Source organism: Euprymna scolopes, unplaced genomic scaffold (assembly GCF_053919585.1).
Source record: "Euprymna scolopes isolate OS-2025 unplaced genomic scaffold, ASM5391958v1 sca38, whole genome shotgun sequence".
Classification (NCBI taxonomy): Eukaryota; Metazoa; Mollusca; class Cephalopoda; order Sepiida; family Sepiolidae; genus Euprymna; species Euprymna scolopes.
Window position 1 is genome coordinate 103,969 of NW_027633413.1, and position 10,000 is coordinate 113,968.

Genomic DNA, 10,000 nt, shown 5'->3' on the forward strand with positions numbered 1-10,000 from the left:
GAAAACGCCGCGCCGGCGGGATCGGGCACGGCTCGGAGGCGGGTGAGGCGAGGAGAAGACGACGGCACGAGACCGACGACACCCCCCGACGACCCCCGGACGACTTTGCCACGACACCTCTCCCGATCGACGCCCTCCTACACGCTCTCTCGCTTTCGCTTCGCCTTCGGGGTTAGTCAGAGGTGGCCCCTACGACTCGCGAACGGCCAGGACTCCTCGGTCCGTGTTTCAAGACGGGTCGGGTGGGTTGCCGATGCACGTCGCTGACCCGGGGTGGCGGGCGGCTCGAGTAAAAAAGCGTCGCCGAGCGACCTCTCCGGAAACGGAAACGGGCGCGGGCGGGGTTGCCCCCGACAAGAACCCGAAACGTCGGCGAGGTGCGTGACGGCGAGGCCGCGCCAGTCCTATCCCGCCTCTCATCGCGCACGCGCCCGAGACGGTGGGGCGCCTAAGGAGCGACACACAGAGTGCGTCGCCCGCACGCGACTTCCGGCGGGATCAAAACGGACCGGCTCGCCACGTGTAACGGATCGTGTCAGATTTCCTCCGTTCCCGGCAGAAAGGGGCAGTTACGTTCGCGGGCCCGACGGCCGGTGGCCCCCGACTTCACAAGGTGGGAAGACGGGGGTTTTCAGGGTGATGAAACGCCTGCCGCCTACGGAAAAAAACCCGCGTGTTCGACCTGCACGCCGGGAACGGGTCGCGACGACGGACCGGAGGGGAAGTGCGTCCGGTGCCGGCCGCGCGGAGGTCGCGCCGAAGCGCCCGCGCCATGATTACGCCGAGCGATGATGAAGGGGACGGGTGCAGCGGAGTCGCGCGCGGAGGGAGCAGGAGGAAAGAAGAAGCGGCGGCGACGGATGCGGCGGGTTAGGGCCCGGCGGCAGCAGCGATCGAGAGGACGAGTCCCCTCCGTCGCAGCCAACCGACGCAGCCACCTACCGACGCCGCGGTCGTCACCACGTTTCCCTTCCCGCTATCCACGCGGCCCGTCTCCTTCGTCGGCGACGCGGGCACAAAAGCTGGAACCGCGGGGAACGAGTCCCCCGCGGACACGACGAACGACGACCTGTGCCGCGACGGCCTCTCTTTCAAGAACACACATCGAGTTTGGGCTCGAGCCTAGGCAGCACCGGACTGAGTCCCCCCGCGATCGCGGTGAGCGGTCCCACCCGTTTACCCCTGGGCGGTTTCACGTTCTCTTGAACTCTCTCTCCAAAGTTCTTTTCAACTTTCCCTCACGGTACTTGTCGACTATCGGACTCGTCCCGGTATTTAGCCTTGGATGGAGCTTACCACCCGATTTGGGCTGCGTTCCCAAGCAACCCGACTCTCGGATCGAAGGCCGTCGCTCGCCGTCCGCACCGAATGGGCCTGGCACCCGCCGCGGGCGGCCCCGATCGAGGGAACTCCGAACTATGCGAGACGAAAACGAACGGCTGCCTTCGACCCATGCGCCACACGTCCCGAAGCCTTTAACTTGCGACGGGATTCGGCGTTGGGCTTCTCCCGGTTCACTCGCCGTTACTAAGGGAATCCCGGTTGGTTTCTTTTCCTCCGCTTAGCGATATGCTTAAGTTCAGCGGGTCGTCTCGTCCGAGCCGAGGGCGGCGGTTTTTAGTAGAGTGTGGTGTTTGGAGGAGAGGAATCTCGATCGGTACCCTCCGTGTGACGACGGCTGGCCGATATAGCGCCCGTCCGACCGAAAATGAAGAAGCCAACAATTAAAAAAAAGCGTGGGTCCTCCCCATCCGACGTTGCGTTGCCTACGACGCGGCCACCTTTTTACGGTGCGACGGCCGTGCTCGTCGCGCTGCTCGAGGCGTCGCTGAGAGACACCTTCATGAGGCAGAGAGCGAGACGAGCAGGCGGCGCTTACGTCGGCAGTCGGTTAGGTCGGTACTTTTTTTTTGGTCTCCCTTCGGCTGCTTTCGGACAGACTCCTCCTGCTCCTCCTCCACAGTGTTTCTTCACGCGGTCGAAAAGGGAAAAGACTCCGCGGTCTGCCAGCGGGAGACGAAGGAGGAGGCCGGAGAGGGTTTTAAAAAAAAAAAAGACATTGAAAGGAGTCAATTCTTTTTTTATTTTTCTTCCCCCTCGTCACTCGCTCCTGCGACGTCCCGGTTACCACCGTGCCGAGGACCGGGCGGGCACGGGGACGGCAAGATGTCGTTTCGTTAACGGAGAAAGACATGTAACGTTCCGCCTCTCGACCGGACGTGGCCCCGAGACAAGGGATCTCGGGGCCGCAATGTGCGTTCGAGGTGTCGATGTTCACTGAGTCCTGCAATTCGCATCAGTTATCGCGGCTGGCCGCGCTCTTCATCGACGGACGAGCCGAGTGATCCCCCGTCCAGGGTTCAGCACTTGGTTTTTTTATATTAGTTTTTGTTTATATAGATTTAGTAGTGTGCGAGGAGGTCTGTGCGAGGAGGCGTGACGGCATTGCAATGTCGCGAGTAGTTTGTTTTTTTAGCTAGCGGCGGTGGCACAGCGGCTGCAAAAAAACAAAAAAAACGATAAAGCGGCGACAAGGCAAAGAAGAAGCGGCCATCACTTGCGGTGGGCGAAAAAACAAACAGGTGGTAAGACGCGGAAGCAAGCAAGAAGAGCTGGGGCTTTAAAAACCTCCGCGTCACCACAAATCTATCTCTCGCTCCGCCTTTTATAGGTTTGTTTGCGCGCATTCGAGGCGTTGACGCCGACAGACAGAGGAGGTAGGCCGGAAAACAACAAACCAGTCTCGAACGGGAAAACGGTAATGATCCTTCCGCAGGTTCACCTACGGAAACCTTGTTACGACTTTTACTTCCTCTAAACGATCGGGTTCGGTCGTCTTCTCCAGGCATCGAACGCCGAGGCGTAGATGCACGAGTGTCGTGACGGACACGTCGCGCACTGCCCGGCGGCGTCGTCGGCCAGATCCGAGGACCTCACCGGACCGTTCGATCGGTAGTAGCGACGGGCGGTGTGTACAAAGGGCAGGGACGTGATCGACGCGGGCTGTTGACCCGCGCCTACCGGGAATTCCTCGTTCACGGGGTTGGTTACAGGCCCCGATCCCTATCACGGGAGGTGGTTCAGAGGTTTCCCAACCCTCTCGGGCCGGGGCGAAGTCCCCGCTGATACCTCCAGTGTAGCGCGCGTGCGGCCCCGGACATCTAAGGGCATCACAGACCTGTTATCGCTCCGCCTCGTGTGGCTTTCTGCCACCCGTCCCTCTAAGAAGTGCGTGAGAAAACCGACCCGGACCCGAGCGCCACGGAGGACGCCGAGCCCGCCGTAAAAATCACTGACATCGGCGCACTAGTTAGCAGGCCGGAGTCTCGTTCGTTATCGGAATCAACCAGACGGATCGCTCCACCAACTAAGAACGGCCATGCACCACCACCCACCGAATCGAGAAAGAGCTATCGATCTGTCAATCCTACCGGTGTCCGGACCGGGTGAGTTTTCCCGTGTTGAGTCAAATTAAGCCGCAGGCTCCACTCCTGGTGGTGCCCTTCCGTCAATTCCTTTAAGTTTCAGCTTTGCAACCATACTCCCCCCGGAACCGAACTCTGGTTTCCCGCAGGCTACCCGCCGGGTCATGGAAGCGAACGCCGGCGGATCGCCGGTCGGCATCGTTTACGGTCGGAACTACGACGGTATCTGATCGTCTTCGAACCTCCGACTTTCGCTCTTGATCGAGGAAAACGTGCTTGCCACACGCCATCGCTGCAGTTCGTCTTGCGACGATCCAAGAATTTCACCTCTAACGTCGCAATACGAGTGGCCCCGACCGCTCCCTTCGATCATTGCCTCGCCGTAGACGGAGACCGACAGACGTAGACGAGGCCCTCTTCCATCATTCCATGCTTATCGTATGCAAGCTTGAACAGCCCGCTCTGAGCACTCTAATTTTTTCAAAGTGAACGTACCGGCCGCCGCGGACACTCGGTTAAGAGCACCCTTGGAGGAGAAACCGCCGACCGCAACACGCGCGCAGACAAGACACGAAGCAGGGACTCGGAGCGGACCGGGGGGTTCAAAAAAAAAGAGGAACGCGCGGAAAGGGAGAGGGAGAGAAGCGCGGGGGTCAGAGTGCGGGGATGCGAATGAACGCACCCAAACACACACACGTAGCACCCCCCCGTTAGACTACTCCCGGAACCGAACCGACGACCACTTGTTTTTTTTTCCCGGATCCCGATCACGACCTCCTCGTCCACCTCGCCGGCAGGACCGCGTGGCGGGTATGCTAGCGGTTGACACCGGCGGAAAGGGCCGGGAATGCGAACGGACGACCAAAGTCAACGACGGACGATGGCGCCGCCGCCCCGGGGCCGCTTGCGCGACCACGAACCCGAGTTCGGACTACGAGCTTTTTAACCGCAACAACTTTAATATACGCTACCGGAGCTGGAATTACCGCGGCTGCTGGCACCAGACTTGCCCTCCGGTTGGTCCTCGTTAACGGATTTGAAGTGTACTCATTCCGATCGCGGGGCCTCGACAGAGTCCCGCGTCGTTATTTTTCGTCACTACCTCCCCGTGCCGGGAGTGGGTAATTTGCGCGCCTGCTGCCTTCCTTGGATGTGGTAGCCGTTTCGCATGCTCCCTCTCCGGAATCGAACCCCGATTCCCCGTTACCCGTAGTAACCACGGTAGGCACTTAACCGACCGTCGACAGTTGATAGGGCGGACCCTCGAGAGACCCGTCGCCGGGCGTGAAAGCTCGTGCGATCGACCAGTGAGTTATCCAGAGTCACCAAAGCGGAGCGCGCCGCCCTATGAGCCCCGCCACCGAACGGACCCGCGAGCGGGAACGCCGACGACGGGAGGACGGAATGACGCGCATCGGTCTCAGTCTAATATGTAGCGCCGCGACCCGGAACGGCCGACGCGGGTGCCAGCGCGCGAGGCGTGGCGACGACGGCGCGCCGACCGATCGCGGCCTGTGTCACATGTATTAGCTCTAGAATTGCCACAGTTATCCATCGCCTCCGAGGAGGAATACGGTCCCGAGGATTAGGTCCGGTTCCTGAGCCATTCGCGGTTTCGCCCGTTCTAATGCGTGGCGTGAACTTACACTTGCATGGCTTAAGCTTTGAGACAAGCATATGACTACTGGCAGGATCAACCAGGTATCGTTGGAATTTGGGACTTTGTTTCGACAGAACGACAGACCGACCGACCGACCGACCGACATAAGACAGACAACTACAACGACGGGCACGTGTTTATTTATTTTTCGAGGGGGTTCGCCGTCAGAAGAAGCGCGCTGCCCGCGCTGATGGCCTCTTTTTTGTTTCTCCCCTGACTTGGACCGAGACCGAGACTCAAAGAACGAAAGCGACCAACGTCGACAACAACAACGACAACGGCACCCTTGACAGCGATACATACGACAAACGACAAGCAGCACGACGGCAGTGCACACGGACATCGAGGGTCAAGGTGCAGACTGAACTCGCCGAGGTCGTCGTCATCGTGGTCGCCATCGATTCCGTCTCGTCGTCGTCGTCGTCAACGTCCACGTCACAGCCGGCCGAGAAGAGAGAACAGACGACAGCGTCGACAACAACAACATCGACAACGGCACCCTTGACAGCGATACATACGACAAACGACAAACAGCACGACGGCAGTGCACACGGACATCGGAGGTCAAGGTGCAGACTGGAATCGTCGAGGTCGTCGTCATCGTGGTCGCCATCGATGCCGTCTCGTCGTCGTCGTCGTCGTCTTCGTCGTCGTCGTCGTCATCAACGTACCAACCGACCGAGACGAGAGAGCAAGCAACAACGTCGACAACAACAACGACAACGGCACCCTTGACAGCGATACATACGACAAACGACAAACAGCACGACGGCAGTGCACACGGACATCGGAGGTCAAGGTGCAGACTGAACTCGTCGAGGTCGTCGTCATCGTGGTCGCCATCGATGCCGTCTCGTCGTCGTCGTCGTCTCCGTCGTCGTCGTCGTCGTCGCCAACGTCAACGTCAACATCACAGCCGTCATCGGGGAGGAGCTGGACCAGGGCAGCGGCGGCGTAAATTTTCCCGTCACCTTCGTCGTCGCCTTCGTCGACCGACCGACCGACCGGCGTCGTGTTCGTGCTCGGAAAACCGAGGAGAGACAACGTGCACATGGCGCGTTCTCGCAAGCGGCTCCTCGGTCCGATTTTTTTGGGCGGCTTTTTCGAGCTTTTTTTTTTTTTTCTCACCCTTTCGTCCGTGCGACGGCGAACGTTAGGGGAAAAAAAAAAAAAAAAAAAAAAACGACAACAACGCGGCGGACCGGGCGAACAACATCGTCGACACACACGACATTGACGACCGGTCCCCCTTTTCACAATCGCATCGAGATAAAAACGAACGAGTCCGATTCGAGCACCGAGTCGCGAGCGGGAGGACTGTCGGTGCAAGTATCGATCACTGACGTGAGCGCTTCGCCGGACAGAGGATGGCTCATCCGGCAGCCGTGCAAATCGACGGTATGGGAAGAACGAACAAGAAGAGCAACGACTTGATCGGCGGCTTGGGAACTGCGGACGGTGAAAACGGGTTAATCGACTGCGACCACGACTGCTCGATCGATCTTCTTTGGCGCTAACAAAGGTGGAGGTGGCGCAAGAAGGGACTAGCGCTATCACCGTCCACGTATCAGAAGATGCGGCGGCAGACGTCGACGCTTATGCGTTGTCGGACGAGAAGTCGCTGCAGCACGTGTACCGCGAGCGGGACGTCCAAGGTTTTGCCAGACGGAAAGAAATCGGGTGTCAGCGAACGTTCACACGGCTGTGAGATCGGACGCTGACAGGAGTAGGAGGCGGCAGGCAGGCGGCGGTTACGGCGGCGGCGCCTGCTGCTGCTCATCCTCCTGTTTGCTGCGGCGACTTCCAGGACGGGAGAGCATCGAACAACGTACGTATGGTTACAAGGGGATCAGGATCTACATAGTGCATCCCCCGCGGCTATTTTTGTTTGTTTGTTCGCTCGTTCGTTAATTCGTTCGTTCGTTCGTTCGTTCGTTACAATGTACGTTTTTCCGTTCGACGGCGGCAGAGAGCGGCGGCGTTTCTCCCTAATCCAGGAGGATTTATCGGTCGCACAGCGATGGGTCGTTCGGCCGATCATCGAAAGATTCGCAGGTAGTGGTTGAATGGCAGAACGGCAGCAACAACAGCGGCGGCTGAGAGCGGCGAACGCTGAGGCGGAAGCAGAAGCTGCAGCAAACGTATCGGCTAAACATGGTGGACATAGATATGGCTGACGACGCGGGTACCACGACGACTATGGAACCAGGAAAAGGAGCCGTTAGTTGTTCCAACATATCGTTCGACACGTCGAGCAGCCCTAGGTCCACGGAGAAGCACACACACGTACCACGTATTATAACCTAACGACGATGAGCGGGCGCACGGTTGGCAGGAACGAAGGCGGCGGATCAAAACAAGTTGGAGCGCGGCGACAGCGATAACGGTGACAGCCCTAGGCGGCGGAGATGCCACTTTCTGACGCCTTTGCGACAAGCCCGTAGAGACGTTCCGGACCACCACGAGGCAAAGAGTCGCTGCTCCGACGAACCGACACACCAAAGTGTGCTTCCTACCGAACATGTTTTATAAAACTTTCAAACTGGAAAACCCCAGAAATGGTGTTGGTATTCGTCCAGACCCACCTCCGACACCTGAAAATGGTGGTCAAAAAAAACGTCGATTATACGAAGCGACATTTCTGGTCGGCGATTTTCCAGTTTTACGCCTACTGCCACATGGGGATGTCGGTAGGCGTCGCAAAGTGCCTTCTCGACGCCTAGGCACACCAGGACTTTGTCATTTTTTTCCCCCTCGACATTCCTGGTCCGGTCTATTCCGATTTTACACCTACCGCCATGTGGGGGTGGCAGTAGGCGTCGAAAAGTGCCTTCTCGACCGCTAGCGACACCACTACTTTATCGAGCTCTGGAGGCCCGCACACCGACCCGGGGGCCGCGGAGTCGACCCCGGGGGCCTCCTGGCGTCGCCGCCGCTCACTTGGACGCCTTCCGCAACCTGTGGTCCCGCTCGGGGCCGCCGGGAGCCTCGCCGACCTGACCGGTGTCGGTAGGCGTCTGGAAGCGCCCGGCCGACCTGGACGAGGTCCCCCTGGCCCCCGGGGGACACCCCTTAGTTGGATGGGGGTGCTGTCCCGGGCACACAACATGCAACCCGCGGCCGCCTACCGACAGCCCCCTTCGCTCGATCGCTACTCCTTTCCAACATATGTCGGAGAAGCCGGGCGGTTGTGAAACCCCAGAAATGGTGTTGGTATTCGTCCAGACCCACCTCCGACACCTGAAAATGGTGGTCAAAAAAAACGTCGATTATACGAAGCGACATTTCTGGTCGGCGATTTTCCAGTTTTGCGCCTACCGCCATGTGGGGGTGGCAGTAGGCGTCGAAAAGTGCCTTCTCGACCGCTAGCGACACCACTACTTTATCGAGCTCTGGAGGCCCGCACACCGACCCGGGGGCCGCGGAGTCGACCCCGGGGGCCTCCTGGCGTCGCCGCCGCTCACTTGGACGCCTTCCGCAACCTGTGGTCCCGCTCGGGGCCGCCGGGAGCCTCGCCGACCTGACCGGTGTCGGTAGGCGTCTGGAAGCGCCCGGCCGACCTGGACGAGGTCCCCCTGGCCCCCGGGGGACACCCCTTAGTTGGATGGGGGTGCTGTCCCGGGCACACATGCAACCCGCGGCCGCCTACCGACAGCCCCCTTCGCTCGATCGCTACTCCTTTCCAACATATGTCGGAGAAGCCGGGCGGTTGTGAAACCCCAGAAATGGTGTTGGTATTCGTCCAGACCCACCTCCGACACCTGAAAATGGTGGTCAAAAAAAACGTCGATTATACGAAGCGACATTTCTGGTCGGCGATTTTCCAGTTTTGCGCCTACCGCCATGTGGGGGTGGCAGTAGGCGTCGAAAAGTGCCTTCTCGACCGCTAGCGACACCACTACTTTATCGAGCTCTGGAGGCCCGCACACCGACCCGGGGGCCGCGGAGTCGACCCCGGGGGCCTCCTGGCGTCGCCGCCGCTCACTTGGACGCCTTCCGCAACCTGTGGTCCCGCTCGGGGCCGCCGGGAGCCTCGCCGACCTGACCGGTGTCGGTAGGCGTCTGGAAGCGCCCGGCCGACCTGGACGAGGTCCCCCTGGCCCCCGGGGGACACCCCTTAGTTGGATGGGGGTGCTGTCCCGGGCACACATGCAACCCGCGGCCGCCTACCGACAGCCCCCTTCGCTCGATCGCTACTCCTTTCCAACATATGTCGGAGAAGCCGGGCGGTTGTGAAACCCCAGAAATGGTGTTGGTATTCGTCCAGACCCACCTCCGACACCTGAAAATGGTGGTCAAAAAAAACGTCGATTATACGAAGCGACATTTCTGGTCGGCGATTTTCCAGTTTTGCGCCTACCGCCATGTGGGGGTGGCAGTAGGCGTCGAAAAGTGCCTTCTCGACCGCTAGCGACACCACTACTTTATCGAGCTCTGGAGGCCCGCACACCGACCCGGGGGCCGCGGAGTCGACCCCGGGGGCCTCCTGGCGTCGCCGCCGCTCACTTGGACGCCTTCCGCAACCTGTGGTCCCGCTCGGGGCCGCCGGGAGCCTCGCCGACCTGACCGGTGTCGGTAGGCGTCAGTCAAACTTGCTTAAGAGGCAAAGCCTCCTCACACCTTAAGAGAGTCACAGTTAGTCCCGCCGTTTACCCGTGGTCGTCGTCGGGGGTGCCGGTCGGTGTGTTTCGGCGTGTTTCTTTCTTACTTTAGCTCGCTCCTATAAGCTAACTCAGCAGCCCTGCTAAAATCAATTTATCATTATTTTCAATCTATCGAAAATCTTAATTTATTATTATTTTCCAACTATCGAAAATCTTAATAGAGTTGGGGTTTTTTGTTTGTTTTTTTTTTTAAATTCCATTGTAACAACAGACAGCCAGCCAGCAGCATGTGGTGTCGGTAGGCGTCTGGA

At 59.4% G+C, this 10,000-nt stretch overlaps 2 non-coding genes and 1 pseudogene across 2 annotated transcripts in view; all 3 read right to left on the bottom strand.

The window, feature by feature from the left end:
- LOC145274428 (large subunit ribosomal RNA) overlaps nucleotides 1-1,610 on the bottom strand; it is a 5,727-nt gene extending 4,117 nt beyond the window's left edge. The window contains exon 1 of the ribosomal RNA XR_013866668.1: nucleotides 1-1,610. This exon is cut by the window's left edge and continues 4,117 nt beyond it. This is a non-coding gene — a ribosomal RNA (large subunit ribosomal RNA).
- A 593-nt stretch (nucleotides 1,611-2,203) lies between these two features.
- On the bottom strand, nucleotides 2,204-2,361 carry LOC145274403 (5.8S ribosomal RNA). Its single transcript, XR_013866655.1, has one exon. It is a non-coding gene; the product is annotated as a 5.8S ribosomal RNA (ribosomal RNA).
- A 398-nt stretch (nucleotides 2,362-2,759) lies between these two features.
- On the bottom strand, nucleotides 2,760-5,129 carry LOC145274412 (small subunit ribosomal RNA; annotated as a pseudogene).
- Nucleotides 5,130-10,000: the final 4,871 nt, after the last annotated feature.